Source organism: Cupressus sempervirens, chromosome 10 (genome assembly GCF_028749045.1).
Source record: "Cupressus sempervirens isolate cs-2001-9-10 chromosome 10, ASM2874904v1, whole genome shotgun sequence".
Classification (NCBI taxonomy): domain Eukaryota; kingdom Viridiplantae; phylum Streptophyta; class Pinopsida; order Cupressales; family Cupressaceae; genus Cupressus; species Cupressus sempervirens.
The window spans coordinates 925,558,145-925,581,066 of NC_143127.1; positions in this window are offsets into that span (position 1 = coordinate 925,558,145).

Below are 22,922 nucleotides of genomic sequence, written 5' to 3' on the forward strand. Positions count from 1 at the left end.
AGAAACATTCCACCAACCATCCCCCAAAATCCAAGAGTTATTCCAAACTATCTAGTCATGCCATCTGATATCCTAGCTTCTCCTCCATCACCCAATCAACCGAGCTTCCAATCTTCTACCCCCATTACACTAGTTATTCCTGTCAATTCACCTCCACCTCTGACACACAAGTCTCCAAGGAATCTCCTAGAGGAAATACAAGAAAAGCTACCTCCAAGAGTCGATAAGCCATGTCATCTAATCCAACCATGTGAGGTAGTTAGTGATGAAGCTTCCCTGTCTATAATATCACCTCCATCTCCCAAAGCTATCATCCCCATACCATCCATCAAATTACTTAAAATCCTTCCACTTCCTGCAAGCATCAAAATCCCACAACCTGTCAAATCCCTCCAAATCCTATCCACATCACCTCCAAGTACTTCCCAAATCTCTCGTAATGACCCTTATGCATCCATCTTCTACTCATCCATCTCCACTACCAAATCTTCCATCTATCCATCGACTGCCTTTGAAGAATCCATCCCTTCACCTCCTATTGCAGCATCCACTCCAATCCAATCCTATCAAGATCTTACCCAAAAGAATGTTGACATCCCCCAAAGCATAAATGAAGATATTATCATACCATGTCTTCCATCCATATTGCAGTCACCATCCCCTCCATCTCCAAAACCTCAAGTCATACCTCCTCTACTGCAGGATATCTTTTCGTCCCATCAGCTAAATAAATATCCTATCCTACCATCTCTTCCGCTCCATGCTTCCATCTTACCACCTATCCAAGCTATTCCACCATCTATAATCTACCCTCTTGGTTCACTTACATTCATTCATGGTGGCCCCCTCTCTGCAAAAGAATTAAGAACAATATCTCACCATTGCAGTACATCTGATAAAGCACTTCCACCATTTTCTACAAGCAAAAAGTATCCTCAGCTAGTTCAAATGCTCAATCGATGGCATTATCAAGGTCAAGGTTTAGGACCACAAGAGCAAGGAATCAAAAAGCCTATTATTGCACAAAAAAATCTAGGATTTCATGGTCTTGGATATGTATCCAAAGGCTCACCATCTAAAGGTGTTGGTACACCACACCCCCAAACCAAGCCTATCTCCAAACCCCCCATGCTAGCCTCCCATCACTCCTTCAAGAAATCTTATGTCATCCCCCCTCCACCATCTTTGCAAGCTAAAACAACCTACCATATCCCCCCTTCATCTGCTAAATCCATTTTGGGTCCCTATGTCCCAAAATCTACCATCCTCCATCCTTCTATCAGCCATCATTCAAATAATATTCCCTCCATTCCTATGCAAGATCAGCAAAGGCACATATCGAGGCACATCATCCATCATCATCCCCCTACACGCTCTCCCATATCCTCTCCATCTCACAAAGCTTCTCCTAACCATCTTCCCAAATATTACCACAGCAATGTAAATGTCAACTTCAAAATGCATAAAGCTAAAAATCCACATCCTAGGCAATCATATGTCTATTCTAATCGACATACTCCAAAAAGGATAAATCCAATCAAAGAATGCAAAATAATGTAAAAGCCTATGATAAGAAAATTCAAAACCATGTGGATCCCAAAGAAAAAAGTTGAAACCCAATGCATAATGGCATCCACCATTGCTAATCCTCCATCCAGTGACTCATGTCCCCCATCTCCTAACTCCATCTTGGGTGCCTATATCCCCAAGCACGCTTCCACAAATCCTCCATCAAGCCCTCGTCTACCATCTATTCCCCATATGCGCTTTTCACACCCATCCCAACATGTTCCAATGTTGCTCTTGCAAGCATCCCCATCTCATGCTCCTTTCCAACCTTTTCATCCCTCCATCTCCTACCATCAATCCCATCTAATCTGATCTATTGCATAAATCACACATTCAGTGTACCAACAGCTAGCAACAAAATTGAACATTCCAATAGCTAGTGAAAAATCCCAAAAAAGCCAAAATAGCTGAAGAAAGCCAAAATCATTCAAGCTAAGTTCGAAGTCAAAAAGTCAAAAAAAAAAAATAATAAAGAAAAATAAAGCATCCACTGGTGAAAATTTGGCAATTCAAGAGCCTTGGACAAGTACCATGATGAAAACTTGGCAAACAAGCATCATGCATAATCCCACCATCCCCAGCTTAGCCTATCACCCTCATGCTTTTGGTCATCTCTTGACATCCAACTCCATCTTCCAATCTATCCACCTATTCTCCACCCTCCATCTTCCATCTCACACCATCCACTTATCTCCTACAGCTTCAGCCAACCATCCCAGCTATCATCCATCTCCCTAGCCCCTTTAGCTTTTTCCATCCTAGCTTCAATCCTATCACATCCATCATAAGACTTCCTTCTACATGTTATCTTCTGATTGGGGGCACTATATTCCTTAGAGATCTTGTCTTGTCCATCCTCCCTTGTCATTGGTATCTAGCTCTAAGCTATCCTCATGCAAACCCAATGTCATCTCTTTATATCCATCATAATCCTAGCTATCTACCATCATATCTAGCCATCTCATCCTACTCCTCTAGCTATCCTTGGTCAAAAAATCTCTCATCATCATTGGATGCATCTTGCTAAATCCATATCCTTCTCTATCACCCCACCCTTAGCTTTCGCATCTTGCACAACATCGAACCATCCCACTATCCTATCATCTTGAGCTTTTGCCTACTTGTAACTATCTTGGTTAGCTTCAGCTTTTAAATATCTTGCTCTATCAGCTTGTACATCCTCTTTAGCTTAGTACCATTGTATATATCGAACTTTTGTGTCACTTCCTCCTTCATCAACATCTTGCACACATCGCACATCTTCATTAGCTATTCCAATGCATCATTTAGCTAGATCTCATGTCACCAAAGTGTTATCCTTCTTATGTTCAGCTTTCTAGACACATCACTTACCTAGATCCATTGGCTTAGGTGCTCTTCGATAGATCCTTTTAGGATATAGCTTTCCTCATGTCTGATCTTGGTCTATTAGTACCTCATCCTACCCATTTCGTTGGAAAACGGTTCTCTTTTGGATTTTCACTTTCTTTTGATTTGGAATCTTCCCTTTTGGGTCTTGAAGTATCTTTTCCAAGAAATCTTTTTGTTCCCTCCTCAAGGTTTCCATGATCTTCCATATCATGGTATACTACGAATGGGGCAATCTGGGCGTAAGGTCTTGATCAAGTCTTTTGTTTGTTTTTCTTTTCTGCTTGTGGGTTACCCAATGTCGGGTCCACTCTGATTCTTTTGAGATTCATGTGTGATGCTGGGGCAATCCTTGCGTGTTTTTTTTGAGTTAGTCCATCAGTCCTTTGGATGGTTGGTGACATGGCCTTGATGTTCTTGGTAACCTTGGAGTTTAACCAACAGTCCTATAGCAAATCTAGTGCTCAACTACATGGTGGAACTTCTCTTTGAAGTATCCCCCCACTCAAAAAGCTTCAATGGTTTTCCTTCATCTCCATTATCCCCCATCCATATCTAGCATTCATCTCTCCTACCCTAGCTTATGCATTAGTATCTCTTTGAATCACTCCTTACCTTTAGCTTTAGGGATCCACAATACTAGTCTTAGGGATCCACCAATCCAAATCAATCCACCAAGCCTCATCTTTCGAGATCCACAATCCTAGTCCTAGGGATCTCCAAAACCCATCTTTCGCCAATCTAACTCTTAGAAATCCTGTTGCATTAGCTTTTTAATCCTCTCATCCATCTCCCCATCCTGGATTCCTTTTATATTGCTCTGCTCCTTTATACTCTGCAATCCCTGAGATCTTAAGCTTGCTTCCTCTTGTGCCTCTGATTCTCCCTTTATCATTCTCTCGTAGTGAGAGTTTGAGCTAACTAAACCTCTTCTTTTAAGCCAATCTGAGTCTTCTTGCTCATCTTAGATTCTTTTACTTTTCAAGAAGTTGTCGAGCCTCGTTTTCTCTCCCCGCCACCTTCTTGAGGGGGCATCTTGCAGTCCATTCTCTCCTCTTCTGCTCTAGCCTTGGGCATCTTATTTTCTTATCTTTGATGCCATGCCACTTGCGGCATCACATCAAAGAGGGGAAAAATGTAGACACCTAAAAACCTTTAGAAAATAAAGTATTTTTATTTTCTAAAAAATTCCTAATGACATCATCATTTATTAATTAATTAATTTATTTATTTTTATGCCATTAAATACCTTTATCTTAATTAAAAATATTTAATTAAGGAATCCCTCCCAAAAATGTTTAAATCTTATTTAAACATTATTTCCTTATTTATTAATTATTTAGTTAATAAATTGACCAAAAAACCCAAAATAAACAAAAAAAAATTATTTTTTGCCCAAAACTTGGCCAATTTCCTTAAGACCACTAACCTCTTCCAAAATCTTCTAATCCTTCTTTAATTTTGATTAAAGGCTAATCCCATCATTTCCTACCCCTAATCCCAACTCAAAATATTTAATTAAGATTAAATATTAATCCTCATGTTTATTACAAAAGTTTTAATAAATATTTTCTCAACCCAAACCCTTGAAATAAATAAAACTTTATTTATTTCCTAAAAATCTAATTTATCCTCATCCTAAGAAGTTCTAGACTCTTCTAGAAAGTCTTCATCCTCATCCTAGGAAGTTCTAGACTATTCTAAAAAGTCTTTATCCTCATCCAAAGTCTAGACTCTTCTAGAAGATGTCTTTAAACCTAATCCTAATCCCCTCCTAACCTTGTCACATTCTCTAAACATGAGTTAAGACTTACTAACCCAAGCCAAAGTTAACAAATATCTCCTCCTTCACCTACCCTCATTAAATGCCATCCACTTTCCTATCCCTAAGCTAATCCTAAACCATCCTAATCCATCCTCTAATCATTTGCACAATCCTAAGCAAGCTTAAAACCCTCCTAATCAAGCCCAAGTTGAAATTGCTCTCATCTCCCTCAAAATATCTCAACCATAAAACTTTATGAAGCCCACTAGGCGATAAATGACTCTTCCAAGCCCTTTTATTGCTCTTACAAGTCATTATGAGGGTCTTTATGAAGATTTTATCCCATTAAGCCTCCTTTGTTGACTCATCCTTCCCCTTTCCTCCATCCTCTCACCCTATGACATGTGTCACTCCCTGATTGGTTGTAAGGAAGTACAATCCATGTGCTCTCCTCTCATGCAATCTGAGCCCTCCATGAGCTTTTTCCCATCCTTGCATCTTAGCCCTCAATCCCTCAAGCCTCTTGCCTATAAATTGGATCCTTCCCCTTTGCAAAATAACACAATCCATGAAGTAAAGTCATAATGCCATTTTAAGAAGCCACTTTACATCAAAACCATGCACTCACACCCAAATTCCAACTCCATTTGAAGCCCTTTTTGAAGCATAAAGCTTGAGCTTACATCCTATCTATTTAGACAAAGCTACTCAACAAGAGAGCTTCTTATTGAGAGAGTCCATTAATGGCTCATATTCTCAATTGAGAGCTCATCTTAGTCTATCTTGAAATTTATGAATTTTGTTTAGTTTGTAGAAGCTTTGTTTAAATTTAGTTTCTATTAGCATACTTACATTGCTCATATACGCACACCAACTGAATCTGCTTAATAACCACTAGATTTTTCCAAAGGATTTGGTATTAATAGGGGCCCCTACATGTGCATGCACTGGTGGTTGATCCCTCTCCCTCATTGTCCCCTCTCTCTCCCATGCAACCCTTATTAATGTGCTAGAGTCGAGTGCCCATTCTTTTTTAACATTTATCACAAGGCAACAACCTCCAGAACTTGCTTTAATGTCCCCTCCAGCCCTTTACCCTTTATAATAGTAGGGGTAGGGCATTTTTAAGGGTGATAAATTTTAAGAACTTGGTAACAAATAAAATACTTGGTAAACACTATTATTTGTATAGTAAGCTTAGTAGCTATATGCAATCTGAATATGTGTGTGTCTTTAATAACAAACTTGACTGATATGTCAACAATCTCCCCCTTTGGCATTAGTGATAAAAAACACTTATCAGCCAAAATTGAATTAGATTTCTTGAATACCATTTATCCATTACCTTGTGATACTGGCTCAATAGAGTATACTATTTCTGAGATTTTTCAAAATTGATTTGTAAGGTATATATAGTATATTATACATCTTTCTATATACAACATATCTTACTATACATAACTTTTCTCCCCTTGTGTTTACAACATATTATAGTTGCTTCCATAACTTTTAACAACTTATTGCATGTCCTCTACCATACCATATGACTTTCTATTCTCCCTATATTGTTTGTCTCCCCCTTTTTGATAGTAATGCCAAAGATGTACTCTACTTATTTACATAGTAACACCAAAATGAGATAAGAATTTAAAATTTATGATGAGAATGATGGCCAAGTTTCTATCCCAATTTTCTTGTAGTACCTTACATGTTTGAAGTGCAATTTGGACTTTTGCAGATAATTCTATAATATGGTTTGCAATATAGAAGTTATTGTCATGGATGAGAGCTTTTAAATGTATAATACATTTTTGTAGTGCATCCATTTCAAGAAGGATCATATTTTTATATCTATCAATGTTGATATGATCCTTACTTCTTCTCTTAGCAATTTTTCTTGCATGTTCAACCAAATCTAATTTTCTTGAAATGTGTAGAGCTTGAACTAGGGTCAAGTTACAGCTACTGTGTAGTAGCCTTTGGATCTTCATCTATTTTGGACAATTTGTCCTTTATTTCCTTTGTAAACTCAAAAACATCACATAGTTTCCCAAAAAGTGATGACACAATTGAATAGGATGCGTCTCAATTGCCCAAAATTGTAGAAATTTCTACTTGATGAATAGCTATATGCTGAGCAATGTGCTCCAACACTTTATTGTCAAACTTCTTTTCAACCTTCTACACTAGCTTATCTTGTCCATCAGTGTCTTTATTAAATTTTGGGACTACTTCTACTAGCTAATACAAAATTGGTTGAGAACAGTCAACCTCAATACATATGGGCTCTAAAAAAAAATTCTTAGCATCTTCAATTATTTTAAACTCTTTATCTCTCTCCTCTCTTAGCCTTTGTTATTTAGCCTTCTTCTAGAGGAGTTCAAAAAATGTCTACATTTGGTCTAGAGTAAGTTTGTAAATATCCCAATTAGGGATTACTATTTCCTCATCTAAATCAATGTCTTCCTATGTCTCCTTTCCTTTCGCCAAAAATTTTATGCTTGGTTGAAAATTAGGCTCAACTATCCTTACACTTGTTTCTTTTGTATCCAGAATAGAAACAATGGTTTACATACTAGGACTTTCTATGAAAAATAATATTTTACTAACTAAAGGAATACTTAAAAAATTATTCAACGAGTCCAAAATTGATGTGGCCAAAATTGTAGTGCCCAAAACTAAAGTACTCAAAATTGGTGTGCTCACAATTGAAGTATCCAAGAATGATGTTTCCAACTTAATTGATGAATAAAGAGTGTATAGCTTAGTAGACAAAATAGAGACTACTTCTATTAATGATTTGTTGAGTTGAGTAGGGGAAAATAGTGATTCAAAATTTTAGATATCACTGGTGGTCACAATCAAACTTGCTAAGGTAGTCTCCATGCATGATGTAGTTATTGGTTTGCTTGGGGAGTGAGGAAGTGAGGCAATGACTACTGCAGCTATATTGACTAGGTCAATCTACTCATCATCTTGCTTTTCTTTGTCAGTAGCCTCTTGCTCCTTGTATTCTTCATAATCAATTGTAACAACATGCATTGATCCTTCATCATCCTCTTCATCCTTATCATTGTCATTGTCATCATCATCATCATCCTTTACATTTGTTTTAAACTAACTTCATTTGTGAAGATGATAAATATTTGTCCAAGTGTTTGTTACATTTTTCACAACATGTTGAATATCCTTCATTAAAATTAGATAGGCATTGCACTTAAGAGTCAACTTTCCTTAGTTTTTCTTTAGTGACTCTTTTACCTCTACATTAGATATATTTCTTAATAATTTCCTTAAGGTCTACCCATATATTTCTTTGATAGTTTGCATGGCATGTTCCCACCTTGGCTTTATTTTTTCCATTAAGACATTGGGAATATGAGAAGCAAGCTGGTTAGGGGAGTACTTCCATTTTCCCATTTTGTCTATTCCCAAATCTTTTATTTCCTTCTTCTCTTCATCTGCTAAATATGATGTCTTATCCTTCTTTGTTAGCTCTCTTTCTTGACCTTCTAGTGAATACTATAGTGGATGGTTTTTTTGGCTTGGTGATGATCACCTTGCCCTTCTTCTTTAATGGTTCTTCTTTTTTTGAATCTTCCTTATCCTATGCTTCCTCACCTTGCTCATCCTAACCTTTTCCCTTGGTTAACAAATGAGGTAAACTTGATTTCATCTTTACAATCCTTCTCTTTCCCTTGTTGACAACCTAAGGGAGCTTTATTTTAGGTTTGTGTTGGAAATATTCAAGATATAATAGGTTACTGAGAAGGGAGGGGTGAATCAGTAACAATAAAACTTTTAAGTCAATTCAGAATAACCATATACAAAATTTACTCATCTAGCCTACTACATAAAAGAACTATTAAATATTTAGACCATATATGTACAGAGATTTGGTGACCTAGAAACCTTCCAAAATATAAAGTAAAACTAGGGTGGGGATGATACCCACAAAGCTTCATTACTGTAGTATGAAGTTGGCCCGTTAAGGCTTACAATGATCACTTCTGGTGATCTGCCCTGTTAGGAGTACAAAGGATTGCTAGATCCACCTTGTTAGAGGATTTACAAACATACTTTACAAGTATGCACTTTGTTAGGATATTTGAATAAAGACGGTTAAGTCTATCTTGTTAAAGGATTTACAAGAATGATTCACTTGTTAGGATGAACAAACAGATCAACTTACAACTTGACTAGATTCTTTATTGTAGATCACCTTCTATGATTGATGAAATCATTTCTGCTCCTTGTAGACCTTGCTGAGTATTCTTTACTGTTGATGAATTCGCATATCATGTCTTTTGTACAATATTCTATGTCTTGTATATATTCCTTGTATATATCTATTGAATGATATAATACATTAAATATATATACCATTCCAATAATTATTCATGCAAGGTTGGCCAAACACAAGTAAACAAAATATAATTGAGTCAGCCAAATAGTAAAATAAACTCGGGTTCTTCAGACAGACTTGATGACCTTCTGATACGCGACATCCACTACGTTACTCGGCATTGTCATGTACCCAGTAGAGGTAGGGGCTCGGTTCATACTAGTCATAAAACATTGCTTGGAACTCGGTAACCATTGGTGACTCGGTAGATATAGTGTCACTTGGTAGAAACTAACTTCTTTGTTAACCTCATGAGCTCGATTATCACTGAGTCCTTCTTCACTCAGTCATCACTGAGTGCTTCTTCACTCGGTTAATACTGAGTGTATCTTTACTCGGTTAACACTAAGTGCATCTTCACTTAGTTAACATTAAGTGCTTCTTTACTCGGTTTGAACTGTGTCTTTAGTGCTTGGTTTGAACTGTGTCTTCAGTGCTCGGTTTGAACTATGTTGCCATCACTCGGTCTGAACTGTATTACTCAGTGCTTGGTTAGAACTGTGAGATGAGTGTTGTCACTAATGGTAAATAGCTTTATGCCAACAATCTCCCCCTTTGGCATTAGTGAGAAAAACAATTATGATTCAAAGTTTATGTGCAAAAAATTGACATACAGTTCTGAATTTTTAAAATTGATCTTTGCAAGTCTTATTACATGTATCTCCCCCATAAAATATGCACAGTATTTACAAGTCATTACACATATTTCTTGCACAATTATCTCTTCGAGTGTGCTATCTCCCCCTTTTTGACAATAATGCCAAATTAAACAATATATATTTACATAGAGATTCCAAAATGAGAGATAAACTCAGAATTTACCTTGAGAATAAGAGCCAATGTCTTATCCCAATTTTCTTGCAAAATTTTGTTGGTGGAGAGTGCTATTTGAACTTTTGCACAGAGTTCAATCATATGATCTGCAATTGAGAAGTTTTTGTCATGAATCAATGTTTTGGAATGGGCAATATGCTTCTGCATTGTGTCCATGATACGAAGGATCATATTTTGGATGTTAATTAGAGTACTCCTGATCCTTGCTTCCTCTCTCAATAATTTTTCCTATTTCTCTAACAAAAATCTTATTCTGAGATGATGGGATGAACTTGAACTGTGGTCAAGCTGCAACTTTTGGGCACTGACCTTCATATCCTCATCAATTTTATTCAACTTTTCTTTGATTTCCTTAGTATACTCAGTAACATCAAAAAGTTTTCCATAAAGTGAAGTTACATTATTAAAAGAATGTTCAAAATTACACAAAATTGTAGACAATTCTACCTGTTTTATAGCAATATGTTGAGCAATGTGCTCAAGCACGTTATCATCAAATTTCTTCTCTGCCTTTTCAATCAATTTTTCTTGGCCCGAGGTATCCTCATTGAATTTATATACAGCCTCTTCTAACTGAATCAAAATGTGTTGAGTAGAATCTACTTCAACACCTATAGCCTCTGTTAGAATATTCTTAGCACTTTCAATAATACTATATTCGTGGTCTCTCTCATGCCTAAGTTGTTTTTGCCTTGCCTTTTGATCTAATAGCTAACTGATCATTCTCATTTTATCGACTGATGCATTATAAAGATCTATCTTAGGAATGACAATGTCCTTATCCAAGTCTATTTCCTCATCTATTGCCTTGTTGGAAAACATGTATCTCTTTGCTTTTCCTGCAGTGACTTCACCTTTTCCCTTTGAAACTGAAACAATAGTTGATGAGGCTGGACTGGCTGACAAAACTAGAATAGGACTAAGTAGAGGAAGACTAAGAGAAGTGCTAACAGTATCAAAAATTGATGTTCCTCCCAAGATTGATGTATAGGTCGGAATGGGAGAACTAACAGATGCAAAAATTGGAGCAGATGAAATTGTCAAAATTGAAGTACCAGTGGGTACATTTACTGTACACTCTGCAGTAGAAGTTGATATGCTTGATGAACTTATTGTTGTAGCTGATGATGACTCAGTCAATGAAGATGGCTACAGCTCGGTAGATACTATCAACTTGGTGATCAAAAGAAAACATTGATTTACCGACCTAACTCAATAAGGTCACGAACCGACCTTGCTCGATTGATATAACTTGGTAAGTAAAACTTTGTTGCACCCGACCAAACTCGGTTAAGTCTAGGATCAAGGTGTATCTGAATACTATTCTGATCAACTTTCTTCTTATGGAACTATTTACGATAATTCTTAGAGGATGCAGTTCCATACTTTCTTTTATGAATATTAATTGGAAATGGTGGAGTCACTCATTTCTTTAGTGATATTGTCATTTCTTGACTTATCTTGTTCGGTAGATTTTGGAATCCACTATTGCTTCATTTTCTTCTGAATGTTGTCTGCTTTGATTTTCTTCTCATCTTCAATTCTTTTTATATTCATTCAATTTCTAGCTATATGACCAAGTTTTGTACATGTATAGCACCTTACAGTAGTGTCCTTCTTCCTTAGGTGATGTCTTGCACAATTTATGCCAGTATGTCCATATTCTCCACAATAGTGACATTTGCACCAGGTGTTGCAGTCCCATCCAAGTATGGCTTTGACAAGTTGTTCAGCTAGATTGAATGATTTGGATCTACATTGGAATGCCTTGTGACCATGTTTTTGGCATTTGTGACAGTTGCCTTCAAATTTTGGTTTTTCTTTGCACTCATTTGCTTTGTGACCATGCTGATTGCAATTGAATCATTTACCATTGAATTTTGCTTTTCCATTACTCCAGCATTTGTTTGATGTATGACCTGACTTGCCACAGTAATTACAAGTGGGTTTTTGATTCCTGTTTTCACCTTGTTTGGAGGATTGACCTTCTTCCTTGTATCCAAGACCAACTTTACCTTTATGTCTATAAATATTTTCCTCATTTTGTTGATTTAATTGATTCATATCTGCTTGGGATTTCATCATTCTTTCATTGACTTGCCTTTTAGAGATTAGATCATTTTCCAAGCTTTCATTGATTTGTCTCCTAGTTCTTAAATCATTCTGTAGACTTTCGTTTTGTACTCTGAGAATCTTGATTTCTTCATTTGCATTAGAGAGTTGGTCTATAAGGTCTTCATGCTGATGGGATTGATTATGGCTTTCATCTTCCAATTCTTCTTGTGCTTTGTTTCTTTGTTCCAAAACTTCGCATAGCCTAATTGACTATATTTCTTGCTCTCTTTTAATATTTCTTACCTCTTCTTACAGAGATCCATTCTTTTCTAGAAGTTCTTTGATTGCCTTGTCAGCTTCTTCTGAACTATTTGATGGTAACAAATCTTCAATCTTTTCTTCAACATAGTGATGGTCATTCATTTGTCTTGCAAGTTCCTTTCTTCTTTTTAGGGATTGAGAAACATGCTCCTTTACTTCTTTGAGTTGAACCATGGCCATTTCTACATGTAACTTTTCATTTTTAATAACTTTCTCTAGTCTGAATATCTCCATAACTTAGATCTTTGCTCAAGCTGTCAAACTTTGTCCTGAGAACCAAAAAGCTCTGATAGAAATTGTTGGAAATATTCAAGATATAATAGGTTACTGAGAGGGGAGGGGTGAATCAGTAACAATAAATTTTTTAAGTCAATTCAAAATAACCATATACAACATTTACTCATCTAGCCTACTGCATAAAAGAACTATTAAACATTTAAACCATATATGCACAGAGATTTGGTGACCCAGAAACCTTCCAAAATAGAAACTAAAACTGGGGTGGGGATGATACCCACAAAGCTTCATCACTGCAGTATGAAGTTGGCCAGTTAAGGCTTACAATGATCACTCCTGGTGATCTACCCTGTTAGGAGCATAGAGGATTGCTAGATCCACCTTGTTAGAGGATTTACAAACATACTTTACAAGTATGCACTCTGCTAGGAGATTTGGATAAAGACGGTTAAGCCTACCTTGTTAAAGGATTTACAAGAACGATTCACCTGTTAGGATGAACCAATAGATCAACTTACAACTTGACTGGATTCTTTATTGTAGATTAACTTCTATGATTGATGAAATCATTTTTACTCCTTGCAGACCTTGCTGAGTATTCTTTACTTCTGATGAATTTACATATCATGTCTTTTGTGCAATATTCTATGTCTTGTATATATTCCTTGTATATATCTGTTGATTGATATAATACATTACATATATATACCATTCCAATAATTATTCATGCAAGGTCGGCCAAACACAAGTAAACAAAATATAACTGAGTCGACCAAATAGTAAAATAAACTTGGGTTCTTCAGACAGACTTGATGACCTTCGGATACACGGCATCCACTACATTACTAGGCATCATCATGCACTCGGTAGAGGTAGGGGCTCGGTTTATACTAGTCATACAATTTTGCTTTGAACTCGGTAACCATTGGTGACTCGGTAGATATAATGTCACTCGGTAGAAACTAACTTCTTTGTTAACCTCCTGAGCTTAGTTATCACTGAGTCCTTCTTCACTCGGTCATCACTGAGTGCTTCCTCACTCAGTTAATATTGAGTGCATCTTTACTCAGTTAACACTAAGTGCATCTTCACTTGGTTAACACTAAATGCATCTTTACTCGGTTTGAACTGTGTCTTCAATGCTCGATTTTAACTATGTCTTCAATGCTTGGTTTGAACTGTGTTGCCATCACTCAGTCTGAACTGTATTACTCGGTGCTCAGTTAGAACTATGAGGTGAGTGTTGTCACTAATGGTGAATAACTTTACACCAATAGTTTGGTCCTAGCCTTTGCTTCGTCATACATTCCAAAGTATGTAGCCTTAGGATCAATTAGTTCATTGACAAGAGCTTCAATGATATCCTTTGTTTTATCAATATTAACCTCATAACCAAGAGGTTTTACCCATACAATTCTAGGCCTCGTTGTCTGAATATACACCTTATCACTATCCAACATAAAAATATATCATCTTTATGGTCTTCAACTAACTTCTTGGGAATACTAAGCCTATTTCTCATTTTCTCATTGAATGCATCAAACTAGTTGTCCATAATACTATTATAGCTTTCGCCCATCTCAGCAATATACTCATTGCTTTGATAGAGCACAGGCACATCTTTTTTCCACACTATAGTGCCTTTAGAAGGGAGGAATTTCTATACATAAAAGAATAGACAAATTTACAAAAAACCAAACTCACATGGATTATTCTTTGATGTCCTTATGCTTTCCATGTTCTTGTTGAATTGCTTCAATAATAGGTCATCAAGGTTGTATGATAAGATGTTCTTAACCACCTTGTGTGCCAAGTCTACAACTTCACATGACACACTATTCAATATACTATAACTATATATCTTGTGCACGATAATGTGAATACCAAACTCCAACTGTGCATCTAAAACACTGTTGATTTTCATTCCTCTTTCATCCCATTCAACTAGGGTTTTCTTCTCCAATTTTTCCCAACCTAGGGTTTTTGTAATTTTGGCTAGTGATTCAATGAAACATCTTCTTAGTTATCAAAATTGGTTTCTCTAGCCATAGCTTCCCATTATGCACCCAAATAAGGATAAACCTAATCCATTTGATTTGAAATTTGTGAGACATGTGTGGGATGTGAGTTAGCCCTTTGGTTTCTAAATGTTGAAGCTTGAGTTTCAAAACTCCATTAACACATATGTTATATAGGGCATCATCCATCTCTAATTTTCCAATCTCTTGAATAACAAATTTGAAATGAGTGTAATATCATAGATAAGAAGTACCTTTGGAGGAATTTGTGATTGTGCACCACTTGAATCTAGGGTTTTAGCAATTGCAGGAGTGAATTTGAAATTTGTTGCCTTCCACTCAACACCATGAACCAACATATTATATCCTCACTTAACCTTTCTACTATTGTATTCCATCCTCACTCGATAGATTAAGAGAATTCTAAGAACTTCCACTGAAAATTTTCTCAAATCACTTTGGTTTCTTTGAAGATCATACTTCACAATAGCAATAAAAATTTCATGGTAGGAAATGACTTTGATTCCATGCCTTTTATTGAAATTTCATCATTAATGTTCAATACAAAAGTAGACATGTTGAGAGACTATAATCCACTATTTTGCATTGATCACTCAGTGAAGTCTTCACGACTTGGTAATGATATGTATTTTTATTACTCCTAACTTTCCTTGGTAGAGTCTTCTATCATTTAGTGATAATATAAAGTTTTAGTTACTCCTAAACTTGCTTGATACCGTCTATGACCCGACCTCACTTAGTAGGCATTAGTATTCATATCACTCTGTGATTCCTTTATATCTTGAATATAGATTTGGATCTTTGTAAACTTTTAACTAAAACTAATTTGGATGTCATCTTTGCTAACCTAGTTCTAGTTCTCCCTTGAGAAATTAATTAGAAATGGTAGAGTCACCCAATTCTTGAGTGATTTATCCATCATTACTTGAAGTTGTATCCATAGTAGACTTAGGAACCCATTGCTATCTCATCTACTTTTGGATGTTATCATCCTTTTCCTTCTTTTCATTTTCAATTCTACTAGTATTGATATAGTTCTTGGCAAGATGACCAAGTTCTATACAAATGAAACATCTTTTAGTGACACAAAGATTTGGTGACCCAGAAACCTTACATATAGAAAGTAAAATTGGTGTGGGGATGAACTTTAGTATTGCAACATAAATTTGGCCTATTAAGGCTTACATTGATAACTTCTAATTATTTTCCCTATTAGGAGCAATAAGGACTACTAGGTCCACCTTGTGAAAGGATTTTCAAACATACAATAAAGTATGCACTCAGTAAAGAGATTTATGAAAGACTGTTAGGTCTACCTTGTTAAAGGATTTGACTAGTCCACCTATTAGGATGAAATAGTAGAAGATCATTAATCTACAACCTTGTTTGATGAATGAGATTCCTTTATCTAATAATCACCTTTCTATGATAGACATGTATTTGTTACTCCTTATACTATTATGACCTTTGTAATTCACTCCTTTTTACTCTTTTTTTTTTGTTTGTATTTCACAACTTACACTCTCTCTCTCTCTAATATCGTACAATACATTACATATATATAACAATCTAATTTACATAATTACAAAGTTGTTCATAATAAAAGTTAACACAAATATTACAAAGTTGGCCCAGATAAAAACACTCAGGATATACAAACTGACTTAGTGAGGTTCCAGTACTCAGCATCCACTATCAATGCTTGACATCATCATGAACTTAGTAGATGTAGAAGCTCGGTCCACATTGATTACTTCCAAGTAGTCTTGAACTCAGTTTGTACTAGTGACTCAATAAATATTGTGAAACTTCACATGAATTGAATCACATGATTCTCATTTTCCTATATGATCTTAGTCTAACCTAAACCACTTGGTTAACATAGAGTTTCTTGGTTAACACTAGATTTGCATCATATGGACTGCAAACTCAGTAACCATTGCACTACTTGGTTTACATTGATAAGCTTGACATCAACTAAAATGCACAATTTACACTACTGATCTTCACACCAACTAAGTCTACTCACTAACCACTAGGATTTATCCAAAGGACTCAATAGCAATTTAGAACTTGATAACAACTAAAATACTTGATAAACATTGTTAAGTATACAATAAGCTTGGTAGCTATTTACAATCTGAATAAGTGTGTTTCACTAATAAGAAACTTGACTGATATGTCAACACAAGGAACACCTAATGATGAGCTTTCCACAATTGGTTTACTCTCCTAACATGTATTTTTCAAAATTACACTCAATAGGTCTAATTGCCCTTGTAGCCCTTTTTGTGGTTTTCTGACAACAACTTTGTTTTTCTCCACTAAATGTGGAAAAAAAAATAAGTATTTTATACTGATGTAAGAAAGAGGTGGTGATACTAGATTCTTAATACCAAACTCTCATCACTAGGATTCTTTTAAGTCTACCAAACATATTACTCTTAGTCCCTTAGGACTATTCTTAGGCTAGAGACCAGATGGTTGGCTTTTTCTTTATGCCATCGTCACCTATTTGAAATATCTCTACCTCACCCTTCACAACCTCAACCAACTACCTCTCACAATACCCAACACCTCCACTACCTTACACCATCTAGGATCTTTCACAATGCCATACCCAAATAAGATTCCAAAATGCTTAACTCATTTCCATTTAAGTTCTTTCAATATTCATAAGGTTATATACATCTTAGTGGGCTTGAAAACATCAATTCTAAAAAACAAACCTAAAGAGGCTCTTTCTTGTAGTGCTACCTATGGGGATTTAAGGTAGGAAATGAAAATCTTTCCAAACAACTACCAAAATCTCTTAAATACTAGTATATGTTGATTTTCACACAAATAAAATAGACTTGTATCATACAAAGTTATACATCATAATCTGCATTTTTCTACTCTACATCTCTTCTTCTCTATCTTCTACATGACAACCTATTGTTCTTATAAAAATACATGCTCTTTCACCTCCTCTAAGAGGTTGACCAAGATGGATGACTATTCACCTTCTAAAACTTTCCATTTCTTTGGAAAAAATTACTGACCACAACTTTTTGACAATTTTTCATTTTTTTGTGCATATTTTCATTTTATTATTTCTCATGCTTTCTAAACACCTTAAATGGGTTCAACATCTCAACATGACATTTCAACAGTTCATTAAAAAAAAATTGAACGTACACCTTATGCCTCCTCTAACTTCATAGAGGGTATTTTTAATTTTTGACACCCATTCCAACCGATTACTAGTTAGTTTAATTGGTTACAAGATTTATTTCAATGCTTTCCAAAAGATTGCTAAAATTGTCAAAAAGTTGTCAGCAACTTTTATTGTAAAATATAATTTTTGAACTAACTCCTCCTAGAACTTAACCAAGTGGTTTTTGGTAACACATAGGACGTATATAGGGTGTAATGACTCTCAAAACACTTTTTAAGTCAACTTATTAACAAAAACAACAAAAAAGAAAAAAAATCTTAGGACTAAGGCAACTTTGGTTTATAGGTGACCTCAAGTTCCTTGACCTTACAAACAAGGACTTCCTTGCTATAAAAAATAAACATTTTCAAAATGAGGTTTATAATCATTCATTTACCTTCTATCACAAAATTCCATTATTGGATGAGATGACATATCCATTTCCCACCTAGGTGCCTTGTACCATAAGTTTTAGCATCAGTTGAGATGGGGTTGAAAAATAAAAATGGAATCCAATATCCAAAATGAGAGAGATATTATTGTAGGTTTCAGCAACATGATCCTATAGAACCTATAATTGCATCCATACCTCATAAAAGCTCTGAGATATGATCCATCAAAGATTGCTACCCTATGACATTTAATGGCTCATAGGGTCAATTTGGTTTTGCATGCCCGAGAATGAACAAGTGGTCAATGTGATAGGATGAGCTCTGAACTAGGGTCTACCCAGCCACATGGAGCTAATGAAATAGATAGTTCAATCTCACAATGAATGGTTATAGATATTAACTAGTTGGCAATTTTGTACTAGCTCACACTACAAGTTTCAACATCACTCAAGATGGGGCCACAAATTCAAAATGGTATCCAATCTCCAAAGAGAACTTTTAATTGTTTCTATACCTCACATAAGCTTCGAGATATTCCTTATCAAATGTTGTTTCCCTATGGCATTTAATTACTCTTAGGGTCAATTTAGTTTGGCATGACCAAGACTATTTGAGCATTCAACATGATGGGAAAAGCTTAAAAATACAGTTTACCTAAGCACTTGGAGCTAATGGAACATATAGCTTGATCCCACAATGAACAATTAGAGACATTCACTAGTTATTGTCTTTGTATTAGCCAACAATACAAGTTTCAACATCATCTGAGATGGGGTAGCAATATTAAAATAGAATTCAATCTCCAATAAATGAGATAGTTTATTGTAGGTGTTAAAACATAATATTATAGAACTTGTAATTGCATATATAACTTCCATGACCTTTGAGATATGCCTGTCATGTCCCTTTTAAAATAATTAAAAATAATAATCTTTGCTAATGCAGGCAGGCCCAAAAAGGTGAAGTTTCAAAAAAAGGGGATAATATTTGGAAGCTAATGGACTAATAAATAAAAATTATTATTAAAATATGTTTCATTAACCCATCTTGGACGTGAGTTAGGGTTATGCCCGCTTTTAAGGGGTTTGGAGGCATTTTGGGCTCATTCCAGAACTTGATTTTTGCTCATTTCTTTGTTATTCTTCAGAGGCTGCCAAACCTATGGAGAAGGAGAGCCAAGAAGGGGAGTTTGTAGGTTTCTAGGAAGGATAAGGATGGGATTTTGAAGCCATTCCATGTGCATGCTCATGAAGAGTTTTCCTTTGTGTGAAACAGTGCAGATTTGTGGTTTTTCGGGTGTGTTTTTTGTAAGAGTTTGGTGTTTCCAGTTGAGTATTTCATATCAGTTTGGGTTGTTTCTGTATTTCAGAATTTTAGATGTTAAAATAGTGCTTAATATATGTATTTGGTCATTATTATACTTCTGTAATATATTATTAGTTTTTTTGTGGTGTTTTCGAGCTATTCTATGTTGTTTTCGAGAGCCCGATGAGCATTGTTTTTATCCTCTATTTGGGAGCTGTTGTGTAAATGTTATACAGATCTGAAAATGTCATTTTGTAGGATATTATGCTGCTGGAATTTCTATAAAAATTTCCACTTTCAAATTTGCTAATAATATGTGAAGCTGTGAAATTTTTGGCACTATTTCTGGCATACCCGATTTGGGGTTTATTGAGAAATTGGTGGATCTTTGAAAGATTGGTTGTTTGATATTAAAGATCTGATTAGAGGCTTGAAATATCATATAAAATTAGAATAGGGGAATTTCAGTGGTATTAGAGTTATGATCTTGCCAGCCTGAGGGTTTGTAAAAGTTTGCATGTCAGTTTTGACAACTACCCAAATCTTGCATGTCAAAATTTATGGTTGCATGCTACTTCTAATCATTTGCATGTTAGTTCTTGGTGAATTTTTTGGTTTCATGTTGCTTCTAATCAGCTGCATGTCAAAATATATGATTGCATGCTACTTCTAATCATTTGCATCTTAGCTCTTGGTGAATTTGGTGGTTGCATGTTACTTCTAATCAGCTACATGTGAAAATCTATGCTTGCATGCTACTTATAATCAATTGCATGTTAGTTCTTGGTGTTTGAATAATTTATAACCTATTGGGGTTATAATTTATTTTATCTAGAATGGACAGGTATAGTACAGAGTCTCAGAGGACATGATCTTGGACAATTGATATCAAGAGTCAAAATAGTAGAAAGGATGGTTATTTAGACATTCGAGATAAACTTAGGAAAATAAGCCATGACATGTTTAAATAGTTGGTTGAACACCACCATATGATGAATGACATGTTTTCTGACCCAACTAAGGTGGATAAGTTGACTAGATTTCTATTTGGTAGATTTTCTCACAGGGCAGATGACACAATTACCAAGAATTTGCATGAGGAGTTTGAGAAACTAGCTTATAGCGAGGTAGAGGTCTCAGATTCTACTCTGCCAAAGGAGGTAGTAGGTTTAGATGATGATTATGAGGATTTTTTTGTGCATGATGGTGAGATACCTAGTAGAGATGAGCAGACGTTGAGCATTCATGACTTTGTTGAGAAAGAGTACCAAGCACAGTTAGATGCTTCATCACATGAGGTTGAGGTAGGTAGTACTTCACATGATTTATCCATCTAGCTGAAGGTGAACAAAGATAGTATTGTGACTTCATTATCTCATCATGATAGGATGCAGGATATGATAGAGGATCACATTCAGATGATTTAGTTATAGGGTAGACATAAGGCAGTTCAGGCAAAGTCTCCTTGTGTTGACTTACAAGTGAATAGGGAAAGAATGGGAACGATGAAGTTGAGTTATTTAGATCTTCTATCAGATTGTGAACATCTTCTTAGCCTTGTTGGAGAATATTTAGATGCCTTGAGAAGGAAGGAGGAGGAAGTTGTCGGGCTTTCTCACGAGCTTGAGGACACTCGAGCTTCTTTGGTGAATACTCCATTGGCATTACAAGACTGGGAGAAACATGGGGATAAGCATGGCATGGAATTGAGTTTAGTTTCATCTTGCACTCCTAATACTCAGCTTTCTATGAATAGTAGATCATATGTGGGCAGTGATAATGTTGTGAGTTCATCTTGCATTCAGATCGAGGATATAGGGACAATGTCAGACAGGTATGTGGAATTAGTTGGTATTGGTCATATTACTCAGGTGAGGAGTTTTCTTGAGTTACTAGCTGATTATAGTTTATGGATATGGACTCAAGATTGTTATATTGGTATTTGGGATTCAGTTGACTAGAAATCTTTAACACTTTTTGGTAGCAGTGATTTTTTAGGTGCTATCATGGATTTGATTAGCAGATTGCACAGTGTCGTCTTTTCTTGTGCTAGCAACTTGTCTGATAAAGGTATTAGTTTTTATTCACTGATGTTGGGCTTTGTTAATATATCTAGTCGACCATACTTCCTGGAATGTGTTGATGATCTTTCATATTTGGCAATATGTACAAATGAGTCCTAGGATCATATTGGCATTGAGGTCATCCAAGAGGATGCAGTGGGTAGTTTTGAAGACTTAGTTTCTTGGAAATTTCTTTTGGTACAAAGGAGTTGGATAGCAGTGCTATAGTTTTTGATACTCTGTATGTTGATATGAGATTTGGATTTGATTCACACGATATGGATGGTAATACTCTAGAGACTAGTAACTTTGAGGATATTCCTTTAGACAGTGCATCGGAGGAGGTTTTTAGGAGACAGTCTAGATAGTGCCATCATGTGTCTAATCAGTTGAGAGTTAGTGAGTGAGACATTGCTATCGCTTGCCAACATTTTGATGCTACTCATCAATTGATAGCAATTTATGGATGGGGTTCTCCTACTAGTGATGAGTGGGAAGGTAGTTATCTTTCCTTGATAGAGATCCACTCTTTATGGGAGGCTATTTTGATTTTGAGATAGAATTATATGCAGTTGGTAGCTGATAGAGATTATCTTATGGAGTGGGGGAGTATAGCATATGACACATTATTGGCCAAGGAAGATGAGGTGAGTGAGCTTACTTAGCAACTCGAGGTGACTTCTGAGATTCTTGAGAGTACACAGTTGACTTTCAAGGAGTCACAGTTTCATTTGGCTAAGGTGACCATGGAGTTAGAGCAACTACAGTCTTTACTAGATTCTATACAGTCACAAGCTATAGTGTCTGGTGATCTGAGGATGTCCATGGTTGAGATTGTCAAAGATAGTTGAGATGGGGATGCATCCATCCTTGATACTAACATTAGCATATCGAGTTTGTCCCCACTAGAGTCAGGTTCAATTGAGTTGGGTGCTGCAGCAGATTGTTGTGGTATGCCTGACATGGTGGTGAACTCTAGTACTAATGGCACAAAGACTAGAAATGTTGTATCAAAGATCATGTGCAATGTTGGTGAGCCAATAGTTGGCATGGTTCCTGCTAGTAATACTACTCCATTGGTGATGTCTTCAGAGGTAGTAGTCAGTTCCAACTTCATTAGTGATCGATTGCGGCTAGTTACATTTGGATTGCAGTCTAAGCCACTCACTGAGATTGGTGCATTCTATCAGCATTACACTATGAGGTATGCTCATCAATTTACCTTTGATGACCATGTTGATGATATGATGATACAGAGATGTACTTTGGTTCATAGTGCTTGTCATCAGTTATGGGATGGTTTGATGCCTCAGGATGAGAGTTTTGATGGGCATGACATGGCGATAGGTTCTTTAGTTGACAGATTGATA